The sequence below is a fragment of the Bubalus bubalis genome, chromosome 6 (assembly GCF_019923935.1).
Source record: "Bubalus bubalis isolate 160015118507 breed Murrah chromosome 6, NDDB_SH_1, whole genome shotgun sequence".
NCBI lineage: Eukaryota > Metazoa > Chordata > Mammalia > Artiodactyla > Bovidae > Bubalus > Bubalus bubalis.
In genome coordinates this window covers 25,579,779-25,596,539 of record NC_059162.1, presented here as the reverse complement: position 1 = coordinate 25,596,539, position 16,761 = coordinate 25,579,779, and positions in this window count along the sequence as shown.

The window sequence follows — 16,761 nt, the reverse complement described above, 5'->3', positions numbered from 1 at the left end:
CTTAACGTATAAAAACCTTCTACAAATCAAATTTAAAAACCCAGTAACCCAACAGAGAGGGTGAAAGATGTAAGTAGAGAGTTCACAGAAAAGAAATCACAGCTACTTTTAAACCAAAAGAGCAATGCAAGTTAAAACTACAAAGAAATTCAATGTTTTCAACTATCAGGAAATAATGAGTTCCACAACACGCTGTGTTCACTGTGCTGCTGAGCGCGAGGAAGCCAGCACTCTCAAAAAGTAGTGGAGGTGTACATTGGAATATCCTCTAGGGAGGACAGTTTGGTCATGACCAAATTACTTATTAAAATTAAGGGCTTCCCAGGTGGCACAGAGGTAAAGAATCTGCCTGCAATTCAGGAGATGCAAGAGACACAGATTTGATCCCTGGGTTGGGAAGATCCCTTGGAGTAGGGAATGGAAACCAGCTCCAGTTTTCTTGCCTAGAAAATTCCAGGGACAAAGAAGCCTGGCAGGCTACAATCCATGGGGTTGCAAAGAGTCAGATGCGACTGAGCACACCCGCGCGCACGCACACACACACACACATTAAAAGTTCATATACCCTTTGATGTGCCTATTTTACTCCTACGTGTTTATCCTATAGATATACTCACACATTTGAGAAACAACGCATGTAAAAGGACATTCACTGCAGCATTTTTGTACTACCAGTGGATTTAAAACAAACTAAATGTCCACCTATGGACTGCTATTTAAATAAACTATGATATACTGTGTTTCCATACAATGCAATCATGACAACTTTTAAAAAGAATGAGGCATCTCTAAATGTACTAGCATAAAAAAATCTTCAAGCTATATGTTTAATAAAAAAAGATAGGAACAAGATAGTGTGTATAGTATAGTACCATTTGAGTTATTAAACAGAAAACATTTATTATATAATATGCATATTCCTTTTTACTTAGAAATACTTTAAAACTTACAAAGTTGTAAAAATAAAGATATAATCTTTATTTTTTATTTTTATGGGAAAATAAAGATAAATGACAGTCACATACCCTTTACCCATTCACTTACTATCAACATTTTATCCCATTTGTTTTATCATATGAATATATATAGTTTTAATGTCTCTGGAAGCTGTCATAAGAAAGTTGTAACAATGGCTGCTTTGAAGGATGGAACTGAATGATTAGAAGACTTACTTTTTACTCTATGCCCTCTGGGACCTTTTGAATTTTGTATGACATTTTAAAAATTAAATTTAAATTTATATGAGCATCTCTGCCAAAATTCTGAGGTCTGTAACTTCAGAGTAAAGATCAGTATTCCACTGAAGGAAGACAGATATCTGAAAATGAAAGTCAAAAGGTAGCCAAGACTGACTACACAGTGATGAGGGGTAGTTTCTCTTTATAGAAGTCTTCCAGCTGATAAAGAAAGAAGCATGATTATTTTATCAGCATTTGTAACCCCTGTTGTGTCAGTGGGTCAATAGCTGTTAACATCAAAAGGACATTTATTAATACATTTGGGTGTCCCCTGAGGGAAGTACACATGACTGCCTGTGAAGGATTCATACCCAAACAACTGATCTTGAATTAGATCAGCTTCCACTGCATGTGCTCAGTCGCATCTGACTCTTTGCGGTCCCATGGACTGTAGCTCATCAGTCTCCTCTGTCCATGGCATTTTCCAGACAAGAACACTGGAGTGGGTTACCATTTCCTTCTCCAAGGGATTTTCCCAACCCAGGGATCAAAACTGAGTCTCTTGTTTTCCTGCATTGGCAGGTGTTTTGTTTGTTTGTTTTTTTGTTTTTTTAACTGCTGTTACCACCTGGGACTATAAAGAAAGCTGAGCGCCGAACAATTGATGTTTTTGAACTTTGGTGTTGGAGAAGACTCTTGAGAGTCCCTTGGACTGCAAGGAGATCCAACCAGTCCATCCTAAAGGAGATCAGTCCTGGGTGTTCATTGGAAGGACTGATGTTGAAGCTGAAACTCCAATACTTTGGCCGCCTGATGCGAAGAGCTGACTCATTTGAAAAAACCCTAATGCAGGGAAAGATTGAGGGCAGGAGGAGGAGGGGACAACAGAGGATGAGATGGTTGGATGGCATCACCAACTCGATAGATGTGGGTTTGGGTGGACTCCAGGAGTTGGTGATGGACAGGGAGGCCTGGCGTGCTGTGATTCATGGGGTCACAAAGAGTTGGACACGACTGAGCGACTGAACTGAACTGAACCACCTGGGAAGCCCTCAACTTCTGGACTTAATGCATCAGTTATAGGATACGAAGGGATCAGAAGAATGCATCATCCTTGGTAGGTGCATTCCTGTGGGCTGTGCTCACCAGCTCCTGTGTTGGCAGACTTCTGGTATATTCAGGCCATGGGAGGTTCTGGGCGGTACATAGGAGGCTGAAGTTGGAGAGAAGCCAGGGTCTTGTCTATCCTGTTGTGCCCTTGATGGAGGCCCCCCACACTGGATACTTCTTTTCTGTAGCTCAAGCTCCCGTTAGTTACACCAACATGATTCCTATCTCTACCTCCTGACTTTGTCCCTTAGACTCCAGTAAAACCTTCTCTTCCCTTTGTTCCTTATGGGTTAGGAGTAACAGTTGTTTCCTCCTATTGTAACTTCACTTGTTTGGCTTTTTGGCTCCTCCCATCACCTGTGTAATTAATTCACCTCTTTTTAAATACTCTGAGTGGCTTCTGTTTTCCTGATTGGACACTAACTGATATACTAACTGATATACATGGCTTTAATGATTATTTCAAACATATGTGCCTTGGAACAAATAATTTCCAAAGTAAGTACTTTTCAGGGCATAGAAAAGAGATCCTCTGGTCTCTATTTTATGAGATTAGCACAATCTTGAGGCAAAACCTGTAAAGATGACAGAATAAAACTATAAGCAAGTCATAAGAACTGGTTTTCATATGGCTTCCTGATTTGTGACAAAGATGCCATTACACTACAGTGCAGGAAAGTCTTTTCAAAAATGATGTTGGGTCAATTAGAACTCATTAAAATAAAAAAGAAACATCGATCCTCTAATTCACACCATACCCCCCCAAAAAAGATTGTGATGACCTATTGGCCACCTCACGCGAAGAGTTGACTCACTGGAAAAGACTGATGCTGGGAGGGATTGGGGGCAGGAGGAGAAGGGGACGACAGAGGATGAGACGGCTGGATGGCATCACTGACTCGATGGACGTGAGTCTGAGTGAACTCTGGGAGTTGGTGATGGACAGGGAGGCCTGGCGTGCTGCGATTCATGGGGTCGCAGAGAGTTGGACACGACTGAGTGAATGAACTGAACCGAACTGATAGACCTATACAGGCTTCCCTGGTAGTGCAGTGGTAAAGAATCTGCCTGCAATATAGGAGACGGGGGTTCAATCCCTGGGTCCAAAAGATCCTCTGGAGTAGGAAATGAAAACCTGTTCCAGTATTTTTGCCTGGGAAATCCAATGGACAGAGGAGCCTGCTGGGCTACAGTTCATGGGATGTCAAAGATTCAGGAACAACTAAACATGCACACATAGACCTATACATAAATCCTAAGGCTATAAGTTCCTAAAAAAGCCATGGGGGAATATCTATGATTTAAGGTAGACAAAAAATTTAAAAATAGTACTTAAAAATCACTAAACAAGAGAAAAGCTTAATATGTTGGTTCATTAAAATTAAGAACTGTTCATCAAAAGACAACATTACGAGACTGAAAAGGCAAGTGATAGACTGGGAAAAGAAACCCTCTCTCTGTGTGCCTCTTTTTCTCTGCCTCCCTACCCATGCCCACTCTGCCCTCCCCTCCATGATAAGGGACTTATCTAGAACATGTAAAGAAGCACAAGTCAAAGGAAAAAGACTTCCGATCAAATGGAAAAATGGGAAAACCTGAAATAGGCACTTAACAAAAAAACACATTCAAGTGACCAATAAGTATATGAAAAGGTGCTCAAAGTCATCTGATCAGAAAAACATAAGTTAAAACCATAATGTGATATCACCACAATACTGCTAAAATTAAAAGGACTGGATAAAACCAAATGTTGGCAAAGATGTGGTAGACAACTAGAATTCTTATACATTGCTGATGGAATATAAGATAATTTAACCACATTGGAAAATTATTCAGTAGGCTTTTAGTCTTTAATTGCTCTGAGGTATAATTCATGTATAATAAATTATACATTTTTAGTGCATATAAAATGCAGTACTTGGATGCAATCGCAAAAAAGACAAAATGACCTCTGTTTGTTTCCAAGGCAAACTATTCAATATCAGAGTAATCCAAGTCTATGCCCCAACCAGTAACGCTGAAGAAGCTGAAGTTGAACAGTTCTATGAAGACCTACAAGAACTTTTAGAACTAACACCCAAAAGAGATGTCCTTTTCATTACAGGGGACTGGAATGCAAAAGTAGGAAGTCAAGAAACACCTGGAATAACAGGCAAATTTGGCCTTGGAATATGGAATGAAGAGGGCAAAGGCTAATAGAGTTTTTTTTTGTGTGTGTGTGTTTTTATTTTTTTATTTATTTATTTTTATTTTTTATTTTTTTAATTTTATTTTATTTAACTTTACAATATTGTATTGGTTTTGCCATATTATCAAAATGAATCTGCCACAGGTATACATGTGTTCCCCATCCTGAACCCTCCTCCCTCCTCCCTCCCCAGCTAATAGAGTTTTGCCAAGAGAACGCACTGGTCACAGAAAACACCCTCTTCCAACAACACAAGAGAAGACTCTACACATGGATATCACCAGATGGTCAACACCGAAATCAGATTGACTATATTCTTTGCAGCCAAAGATGGAGAAGCTCTATACAGTCAGCAAAAACAGGACCAGGAGCTGACTGTGGCTCAGATCATGAGCTCCTTATTGCTAGATTCAGATTTAAATTGAAGACAGTAGGGAAAACCACTAGACCATTCAGGTATGACCTAAATCAAATCCCTTATGATTATACAGTGGAAGTGAGAAATAGATTTAAGGGACTAGATCTGATAGAGTGCCTGATGAACTATGGACTGAGGTTCGTGACATTGTACAGGAGACAGGGATCAAGACCATTCCCATGGAAAAAAAATGAAAAAAGCACAATGGCTGTCTGGGGAGGTCTTACAAATAACTGTGCAAAGAAGAGAAGTAAAAAGAAAAGGAGAAAAGGAAAGATATAAGCATCTGAATGCAGAGTTCCAAAGAATAGAAAGAAGAGATAAGAAAGCTTTCCTCAGAGATCAGTGCAAAGAAATAGAGGAAAACAATAGAATGGGAAAGACTAGAGATCTCTTCAAGAAAATTAGGGATACTAAGGGAACATTTCATGCAAAGATGGGCTCCATAAAGGACAGAAATGGTATGGACCTAACAGAAGCAGAAGATATTAAGAAGAGGTGGCAAGAATACACAGAAGAACTATACAAAAAAGATCTTCATGACCAAGATAATCACGATTGTGTGATCACTGACCTAGAGCCAGACATCCTGGAATGTGAAGTCAAGTGGGCTTTAGAAAGCATCATTATGAACGAAGCTAGTGGAGGTGATGGAATTCCAGTGGAGTTATTTCAAATCCTTAAAGATGATGCTGTGAAAGTGCTGCACTCAATATGCCAGCAAATTTGGAATACTCAGCAGTGGCCTCAAGACTGGAAAAGGTCAGTTTTCATTCCAATCCCAAAGAAAGGCAATGCCAAAGAATGCTCAAACTACCGCACAATTGCACTCATCTCACACACTAGTAAAGTAATGCTCAAAATTCTCCAAGCCAGGCTTCAGCAATATGTAAACCATGAACTTCCGGACGTTCAAGCTGGTTTTAGAAAAGGCAGAAGAACCAGAGATCAAATTGCCAACATCCGCTGGATCATGGAAAAAGCAAGAGAGTTCCAGAAAAACATCTATTTCTGCTTTATTGACTATGCCAAAGCCTTTGACTGTGTGAATCACAATAAACTGTGGAAAATTCTGCAAGAGATGGGAATACCAGACCACCTGACCTGCCTCTTGAGAAACCTATATGCAGGTCAGGAAGCAACAGCTAGAACTGGACATGGAACAACAGACTGGTTCCAAATAGGAAAAGGAGTATGTCAAGGCTGTTTATTGTCACCCTGCTTATTTAACTTCTATGCAGAGTACATCATGAGAAACGCTGGGCTGGAAGAAGCACAAGCTGGAATCAAGATTGCCGGGAGAAATATCAATAACCTCAGATATGCAGATGACACCACCCTTATGGCAGAAAGTGAAGAGGAACTCAAAAGCCTCTTGATGAAAGTGAAAGTGGACAGTGAAAAAGTTGGCTTAAAGCTCAACATTCAGAAAACTAAGATCATGGCATCTGGTCCCATCACTTCATGGGAAATAGATGGGGAAACAGTGGAAACAGTGGCAGACTTTAATTTTTGGGTTCCAAAATCACTGCAGATGGTGACTGCAGCCATGAAATTAAAAGACACTTACTCCTTGGAAGGAAAGTTATGATCAACCGAGATAGCATATTCAAAAGCAGAGACATTACTTTGCCAACAAAGGTCTGTCTAGTCAAGGCTATGGTTTTTCCAGTGGTCATGTATGGATGTGAGAGTTGGACTGTGAAGAAAGTTGAGCGCTGAAGAATTGATGCTTATGAACTGTGGTGTTAGAGAAGACTCCTGAGAGTCCCTTGGACTGCAAGGAGATCCAACCAGTCTATTCTGAAGGAGATCAGCCCTGGGTGTTCTTTGGAGGGAATGATACTAAAGCTGAAACTCCAGTACTTTGGCCACCTCATGCGAAGAGTTGACTCATTGGAAAAGACTCTGATGCGGGGAGGGATTGGGGGCAAGAAGAAAAGGGGACGACAGAGGATGAGATGGCTGGATGGCATCACCGACTTGATGGATGTGAGTTTGAGTGAACTCCGGGATTTGGTGATGGACAGGGAGGCCTGGCGTGCTGCGATTCATGGGGTCGCAAAGATTGGACACGACTGAGTGACTGAACTGAACTGAATGCATATAATTTGATGGCTGAGTTTTGACCTATGTGTGCAATCATGAAATGACTACCACAGTCAAGAAAATGATCGTGTTCATCATCCCCAGAAGTTTCCTCATGCCTTGTGGCATCTATCCCTTCCTCTCTACTCCCCTAAGCCCATCCCTAGGCAATTACTGATCTATTTTCTATCACTAGGAATTAGTTTGCCTTTTCTAGAATTTTATATACATGGAATCATATAGTATTTTGTATCTAGCTTCTTTCACTCAGTTATTTTGAGATTTATCTATGTTGCTGTGTCTTTCAATAATACATTTTTTATTGCTGAGTAGTATTCCATTATATGGCTATACCTCAATTTGTTGATGTGGTCATCTGTTGGTGAATGTTTGGGTTGTTTCTGGTGTTTTGCTGTTACAAATAAAGCTATGAACATTAATGTACAAGCCTTTGTGTGGATAGATGCCTATTTCTCTTGGGTAAATACTTGGAACAGAATGGCTGAGTCATAGGTCAATGTATGTGCAACTTTTAAAGAAATGAGCAGAAGTTTTTAATTGAACTAAATATTCAATGGATATTGAATGGATCACATATTGAATGGATAACATATTCTCTGTGATCCATCAAATCCACCTTGGATATATTCCTAAAAGAAATGAATACATATGTCTGCCCAAAAATACATATAAGAGTATTCATTGTACTTTATTCACAATAGCCAGAAATCAATCAGATGTCCAAATGTGTACAAACAGTGGCCAAGGATCCTCCACCACTGTGGTGTTTTACAATTTCCCTGGGCCAACAAGCATACTTTGTTGTTCAGTAAATCTGACTGTCATGACCAGTCCATGACATACACTCTCAGTTCCCCTGTCTCTCTCTTCCATCAGTGTTCTTATCTGTCAAACGTAACACTTATCAACCCAGATTTCTGCCTGTTTCCTGCCAGTACCCGAGTTGCTGAAGAAAAGCATACCATAATCTTGTGACTGGTCCCCAGTGTTTCTCAATTGGGAATGGATTTGCTCCCTAGAGGGTACTTGGAAATTTTGTGGGGAACATTTTTGATCATCACAATCAATGATATAGGTATTGCTTAGGGCCAGGGATGCCAGATGCTGAAAAGCATGCATTCCCAAAAGGCTAATTGCATCTCCACTGAAAAACACTGCTTGATCACAAATCTCAAGTGTTCAGTTAAGTTCAGTTGCTCAGTCTTGTCTGACTCTTTGCAACCCCATGGACTGCAGCGTGCAAGGCCTTCGTGTCCATCACCAACATCTCACCTTCTTCTCCCTTCTCCCCATGTCCATAAGTCTATTCTTTATGTCTGTTTCTCCATTGCTGCCCTGTAAATAAATTCTTCAGTACCATTTTTCTAGATTCTATATATGTACATTAGAATAGGATATTTATCTTTCTCTTATGACTCACTTCACTCTGTATAATAGGTTCTAGGTTCATCCACCTCATCAGAACTGACTCAAATGTGTTCCTTTTTATGACTGAGCAATATGCCATTGTGTATATGTACCACAGCTTCTTTATCCATTCATCTGTTGATGGACATCTAGGTTGCTTCCATGTTCTAGCTATTGTAAATAGTGCTGCAATGAACAATGGGATACATGTATCTTTTTCAATTTTGGTTTCCTCAGGGTATATGCCTAGAAATGGGATTGCTGGGTCATCCGGTGGTTTTATTGCTAGTTTTTTAAGGAATCCCCATCTTGTCTTCCATAGTGGCTGTATCAGTTTACATTCCCACCAACAGTGCTAGAGCATTCCCTTTTCTCCACACCCTCTCCAGCATTTATTGTTTGTAGACTTTTTAATGATGGCCATTCTGACTGGTGTGAGGTGATATTTCATTGTGGTTTTGATTTGCATTTCTCTAATAATGAGTGATGTTGAGCATCTTTTCATGTGTTTGTTAGCTATCTGTATGTCTTCTTTGGAAAAATGTCTGTTTAAGTCTTTTTCTCACTTTTTGATTGGGTTATTTGTTTTTCTGGCATAGAGTTGTATGAGCTGCTTGTATATTTTGGAAATTAATCCTTTGTCAGTTGCTTCATTTGCTATTATTTTTATCCCATTCTAAGGGTTGTCTTTTCACCTTGCTTATAGTTTACTTTGCTGTGCAAAAGCTTTTAAGTTTAATCAGGTCCCACTTGTTTATTTTTGTTTTTATTTCTGTTACTCTAAAAGGTTGGTCATAGAGGATCTTGCTTTGATTTATGTCACTTGAGTGTTCTGCCTATGTTTTCCTCTGAGAGTTTTATAGTTTCTGGTCTTACATTTAGGTCTTGAATCCATTTTGAGTTTATCTTTGTGTACGGTGTTAGGAAGTGTTCTAATTTCATTCTTTTACATGTAGCTGTCCAGTTTTCCCAACACCATTTAGTGAAGAGGCTGTCTTTGCCCCATTGTATATTCTTGCCTCCTTTGTCAAAAATAGGGTACCCATAGGTGCATGGGTTTATTTCTGGGCTTTCTATCTTGTTCCATTGGTCTATATTTCTGTGTTTGTGCCAGTACCATCCTGTCTTGATGACTAGCTTTGTAGTATAATCTGAAGTCAGGAAGGTTGACTCCTCAGCTCCATTCTTCTTTCTCAAGATTGCTTTGGCTATTCGGGGTCTTTTTTGTTTCCATATGAATTGTGAAAATTTTTGTCCTAGTTCTGTGAAAAATGCTATTGTTAATTTGATAAGGAGCACATTGAGTCTGTCCATTGTGTTTGGTAGTATAGACATTTTCACAATACTAATTCTTCCTACCCATAAACATCTGTTTATGTCATCTTTGATTTCTTTCATTAGTGTCTTATAATTTTCTGTGTACAGTTCTTTTGTCTCCTTAGGTAAATTTATCCTTAGATATTTAATTCCTTTTTGTTGCAATGGCGAATGGGATTGATTCCTTAATTTCTCTTTCTGATTTTTCATTTTTATTATATAGAAATGCAAGTGATTTCTGTGTATTGATTTTGTATCCTGCAACTTTGCTAAATTCACTGATTCAGTTCAGTTCAGTGGCTCAGTCGTGTCCGACTCTTTGTGACCCCATGAATCGCAGCACACCAGGCCTCCCTGTCCATCACCAACTCCCAGAGTTCACTCAAACTCATGTCCATCGAGTTGGTGATGCCATCCAGCCATCTCATCCTCTGTCGTCCCCTTCTCCTCCTGCCCCCAATCCCTCCCCGCATCAGAGTCTTTTCCAATGAGTCAACTCTTCGCATGAGGTGGCCAAAGTACTGGAGCTTCAGCTTTAGCATCATTCCCTCCAAAGAACACCCAGGGCTGATCTCCTTCAGAATGGACTGGTTGGATCTCCTTGCAGTCCAAGGGACTCTCAGGAGTCTTCTCCAACACCACAGTTCAAAAGCATCAATTCTTCAGCACTCAGCTTTCTTCACAGTCCAACTCTCACATCCATACATGACCACTGGAAAAACCATAATTCACTGATTAGCTGTAGTAATTTTCTGATACTATCTTTAGCGTTTTCTATGTACAGTATCATGTCATTTGCAAACATTGAGAGCTTTACTTCTTTTCTGATTTGGATTCCTTTTATTTCTTTTTCTTCTCTGATTGCTCTAGCTAGGACTTCCAGAACTATGTTGAATAATAGTGGTGAAAGTGGACACACTTGTCTTGTTCCTGATCTTAGGGGAATGCTTTCAGTTTTTCACCATTGAGAATAATGTTTGCTGTAGGCTTAGCATATATGGCCTCTACTATGTTGAAATAGATTCCTTCTATGCCCATTTTTTGAAGAGTTTTAATCATAAATGGGTGCTGAATTTTGTCAAAGGCTTTTTCTGCATCTATTGAGATTATCATATGTTTTTAATCTTTCAATTTTTTAATATGGTATATCACATTGATTTGCATATATTGAAGAATCCTTGCATTCCTGGAATAAACCCAACTTGATCATGGTGTATGAGCTTTTTGATGTGTTGCTGAATTCTGTTTGCTAAAATTTTGTTGAGGATTTTGGATCTATGTTCATCAGTGATATTGGCCTGTAGTTTTCTTTTTCTTTGTTGTCTTTGTCTGGTTTTGGTATCAGGGTGATGGTGGCCTCATAGAATGAGTTTGGAAGTGTTCCTTCCTCTGCAATTTTTTGAAAGAGTTTTAGAAGGATGGGCATTAGTTTTTCTCTAAATGTTTGATAGATTTCTCCTGTGAAGCCATCTGGTCCTGGGCTTTTGTTTTTTGGGAAATTTTTTATCACAGCTTCAATTTCAGTGCTTGCAATTGAGTTGTTCATAATTTCTATTTCTTCCTGGTTCAGTCTTGAAAGATTGAACTTTTCTAAAGATCTGTTCATTTCTTCCAGGTTATCCATTTTATTGTCATATAGTTGTTCATAATAGTCTCTTCTAATCCTTTGTATTTCTGCATTGTCTGATATAACCTCTCCTTTTTCATTTCTAATTTTGTTGATTTGATTCTTTTTTTTCTTGATGAGTCTGGCTAAAGTTTTGTCAATTTTGTTTATTTTCTCCAAGAACCAACGTTTAGTTTTATTAATCTTTACTACTGTTTCTTTCATTTCTTTTTCATTTATTTCTGCTTAGATCTTTATGATTTCTTTCCTTCTACTAATTTTGGGGGTTTTTTTTGTTCTTCTTTTTCCAGTTGTTTTAGGTGAAAAGTTAGGTTTTCTATTTGATGTTTTTCTTGTTTCTTGAGGTAGGATTGTATTACTATAAGCTTCCCTCTTAGGACTGCTTTTGCTGCACTCCATAGGTTTTGAGTTGTCATGTTTTCATTGTCATTTGTTTCCAGAAAATTTTTTTTTATTTCCCTTTGGATTTCTTCAGTAACCTGTTGGTTATTTAGAAACATGTTGTTTAATATCCATGTGTTTGTGTTTCTTACACTTTTTTTTCTTGTAATTGAAATCTAGTCTCATAGTGTTGTGGTCAGAGAAGATGCTTGATATGATTTCAATTTTCTTAAATTTACTGAGGTTTGATTTGTGACCCAAGATGTGATCTTTCCTGGAGAATATTTCATGTGCACTTGAGAAGAAGGTGTATTCTTCTGCATTTGGATGGAATGTCCTGAAGACATCAATGAGATACATCTCATCTAATGTATCATTTAAGACTTGTTTCCTTATTAATTTTCTGTTTTGATGATCTGTCCATTGGTGTGAGTGTGGTGTTAAAGTCTCCTACTATTATTGTGTTACTGTCAATTTTTCCTTTTATGTCTGTTAGTGTTTGTCTTATGTATTGAGGTGCTCCTTTGTTGGGTGCATAGATATTTACAATTGTTATATCTTCCTCCTGGATTGATCCTTTGATCATTATGTAGTGTCCTTCCTTATCTCTTGTAATCTTCTTTATTTTAAGGTCTATTTGGTCTGATATGAGGATTGCTATTCCAGCTTTCTTTTGCCTCCCATTTGCATGGAATATATTTTTTCATCCTCTCACTTTAGTCTGTATGTTAGGTCTGAAGTGGGTTTCTTGTAGACAGCATATATATGAGTCTTGTTTTTGTATCCATTCAGCCAGTCTGTGTCTTTAGGTTGGAACATTTAATCCATTTATATTTAAAGTAATTATTGATATATATGTTCCTATTGAATTTTCTTGTTTGGGGTTGATTTTGTAGATCTTTTTTCTTTTCTTGTATTTCTTGACTATATAAGTCCCTTTAAGATTTGTTGTAAAGCTGGTTTGGTGGTACTGAATTCTCTTAACTTTTGCTTGTCTGAGAAGATTTTTATTTCTCCATTAATTTTGAATGAGATTCTTGCCAGGCACAGTAATCTTGGTTGTAGATTTTTTCCATTCAGTACTTTAAATATATCCTGCCATTCCCTTCTGGCCTGCAGAGTTTCTGTTGAAAGATCAGCTGTTAAGTGTATGGGGTTTCCCTTGTATGTTACTTGTTGTTTCTCCCTTGCTGCTTTTAATATTCTTTCTTTGTGTTTAGTCTTTGTTCATTTGATTAGTATGTGTCTTGGTGTGTTTCTCCTTGGGCTTATCCTGTATGGGACTCTTTGTGCCTCTTGGACTTCATTGACTATTTCCCTTTCCATGTTGGGGAAATTTTCAACTATAATCTCTTCAAAAATTTTCTCATACCCTTTCTTTTTCTCTTCTTCTGGGACCCCCATAATTTGAATGTTGGTGCATCTGATATTGTCCCAGATGTTTCTGAGGCTATCCTTAGTTCTTTTCATTCTTTTCACTTTATTCTACTCTTCAGAAGTTATTCCTACCATTTTATCTTCCAGCTCACTGATTCATTCTTCTGCTTCAGATATTCTGCTATTGATTCCTTCTAGAGTATTTTTGATTTCAGTAATTGTGTTGTCTCTGCATGTTTATTCATTAATTCTTCTAGGTCTTTGTTAATTCATTTCTGCATTTTCTCTATTTTGTTTTCAAGGTTTTTTATCATCTTTACTATCATTATTCAGAATTCTTTTTCAGGTAGTTTACTTATTTTCTCATTTATTTGGACTTCTGTGTTTCTAGTCTGTTCCTTCATTTGTGTAGTATTTCTCTGCCTTTTCATTACTTTTTTTTAACTTACTGTGTTTGAGGTCTCCTTTTCCCAGGCTTCAGGGTTGAATTCTTTCTTCCTTTTGGTTTCTGCTCTCCTAAGTTTGGTCCAGTGGTTTGTGTAAGCTTGATATAGGGTGAGATTTGTGCTGAGTTTTTTGTTTGCTTGTTTGTTTTTCCTCTTATGGGCAAGGCTGAGTGAGGTGGTAATCCTGTCTGCTGGTGATTGGGTTTGTATTTTTGTTTTGTTTGTTGTTTAGATGAGGCATCCTGCACAGGGTGCTACTGGTGGTTGGGTGATGCTGGGTCTTATATTCAAGTGGTTTCCTTTGTGTGAGCTCTTACTATTTGATACCCCCTAGGGTTAGTTCTCTGGTAGTCTAGGGTCTTGGGGTCAGTGCTCCTACTCCAAAGGCTCAGGGCTTGATCTCTGGTCAGGAATGAAGATTCCATAAGGGGTTTGTTATGGCATTAAGTGAAATTAAAACAAATATCCAAAAATGAGAAACCAAAGATGAACCCCAGACAAATGGCAGTTACCAAATCAGGCAAATAATAATTAAATTAAGTGAATATACACATATACATAAAAACCCATGAGCAAAGTCAAAACAGTCCAACAAAAATAAAGTGCAATAGATTGACCTGGTGAACAAAGAAAATAAAAAATTATATTTACCAGTTAAGAACAAAACTAACTAAAGCACAAAATGGAAAACAAAACTAAAGCAAGGTGTCAAGTGGGAAATAAATCAATGAAAACAAACTAACAAATATGTTGAGAGGAAAGGAAAGAAAGCAAAGAAAGAAAGGATAGATATATAAAGTTAAATAGAGTTAGATGAAGAAGATTTATACACATTAAAGATTAATTGCAAAGGGAAAAGAGCAGTAGGAAAGACAAAGGAATAAATCTAGAAAAAATATAATAGGTTTAAAAAATTAAAAGTTAAAATTATAAAAAGAGAAAAGAAAAAAAAAAAAAACAGAAGAAATAAAAAAGAAAAACTCCACAGAACTGCAAAAGCCCAACCTAGATGCAGAGATTTATAACATCAATAAAAAGTGTGACTGAATATACACATATACATATATACCCATAAGCAAAATCATAACAGTTTAACAAAAATAAAGTACAATAGATTGACCCAGCAAACAAAGGAAACCAAAAACTATATCTACCAGAACAAAACTAACTAAAGCACAAACTGGAAAACAAAACTCAAGTAAGGTGCCAATTGGGGAATAAAGCAATGAAGATAAAACTAACAAATATATTGAGAGAAAAAAAAAGGAAAGAAAGAATAGACATACAAAGTTAAATAGAGGTAGATGAAGAAGATTTATATACATTAAAGATTAACTGCAAAGGGAAAGGAACAGTAGGAAAGGCAAAAAAGGAATAAATGTAGAAAAAATATAATAGGTTTAAAAAATTAAAAATTAAAATTATAAAAAAAAAGAAAAGAAAAAAATGGAAAAAAAAAAGAAAAAAGGAAAACTCTACAGAATTGCAAAGGCCCAATGTAGAGGCAGAGGTTTGACTGACTATACACATATACATATACACCCATAAGCAAAATCAAAACAGTCCAACAAAAATAAAGTACCCTAGATTGACCCGACAAACAAAGGGAACCAAAAATCATGTCTACCAGAACAAAACTCACTAAAGCACAAACTGGAAAACGAACTAAATAAACTAACTTTATTCCCAATTGGGGAATAAAGCAATGAAAAGAAAACTAACAAATATGTTGAGAGGAAAGCAAAGAAAGAAAAGAAAGGATAGATACACGAATAGAGGTAGATGAAGATTTATATATATTAAAGATTAACTGCAAGGGGAAAAGAACAGTAGGAAAAGCAAATAAAGGAATAAATGTAGAAAAGAAAATAATAGGTTTAAAAAATTCAAATTAAAAAAAGAGAGAGAGAAAAAAAGGAAAACTCCCCAGACCTGCAAAAGGCCAATGTAGAGGCAGAGATTTATAACAATAAAAAGTATGACTGAGGGGGAGGGGAGCTCAAAAGCTTAGATTTCACAGTGCCAATAAAATCAACAACTACAACAAAGGGAGGATAAAAAGGAAAAAAAATCCAAAAAAATCCACAGAACAAGTCAAAACATAAGAATAATAAATGTTTTTCTTGAGTCACTGCTGTCAGAGTTTTTTCCCTCTCTGGGAGTCACGGTCCCCCTCACCTCCCTAGGATGCCCTCTAACACTGTGCTATCTCTGGACCTGCTGTATGGGGGCAGCTCAGATTCTAATCTGCTCCTACTCCTCTGTGTTCTTGCCTCCAATGTCCACAGCTATCAGAATTAGTGCATTTTCTTTTGTGGGAGCTCTCAATGACCTTTTATATATTCCATAAACACAGAGTCTGCCTAGATGATCATGTGGATTTAATGTGCAGCTTGTACAGCTGGTGGGAGGGTTTTGGGTCTTCTTCCTTAGTCACACTGCCCCTGGATTTCAATTGTGGCTTTATTTCCACCTCTGCATGTGGGTCGTTCACTGGGGTTTAGCTCCTGAGGCTGCCCTGGAGGACTTGGGTCTGCCCCTGTGAGGGCCAGGTGTGGAGGTGGTGCAGCTGCTTGGGTCGCAGAGGTTCTGGCAGCACCATGTACGCAGGGGAGTTGGCAGCTAGGGCAGCAGGAAATATAGTGCTCTATAAGGGTATGGCAACAGTATTGGCCAATCCGCTCTAGTACTCTTGCCTGGAGAAGCCCCCTCCCTGACGGAGAAGCCTGGCAGGCCACAGTCTGAGAGTCGCAGAGTCGGACACTGCTGAAGTGACCCTGCTGCAGAGGCACAAGACTTTTTTTGCCTGTGGCAGCTCTGCTCCAGTGAGAGTTGAGCCTGACGGTGGCACAGCTGCTTGGCTTGTGGGGACCCTGGTGGTGCCAAGTGTGCCGGGACACGGACTGTCTCCACAGCAGGAGTTACGGCTCTATCAGTCTTTTTTTCTAGCCTCTTGTAGCTAGTGATCAGAAGGCCTCTTTGGCCGGTCTTTCTCCGTAGCTCCACCTGTTCAGGCACTTAGAGGGCTTCCTTGCCTGGGGTCCTTCTCTGTGGTTCAGCGCAACAGGCACATAGAGGGGGCCCCCCGACTGGGGTCCTACTCTGTAGATAGGCATGTCAGGCACTTAAAGAAGCACCATGGGGTGCATCAGGCATTTAATGGTCCAGCCTCTCTGTTGTTCAGCTGCCAATGCTGGCGTGCT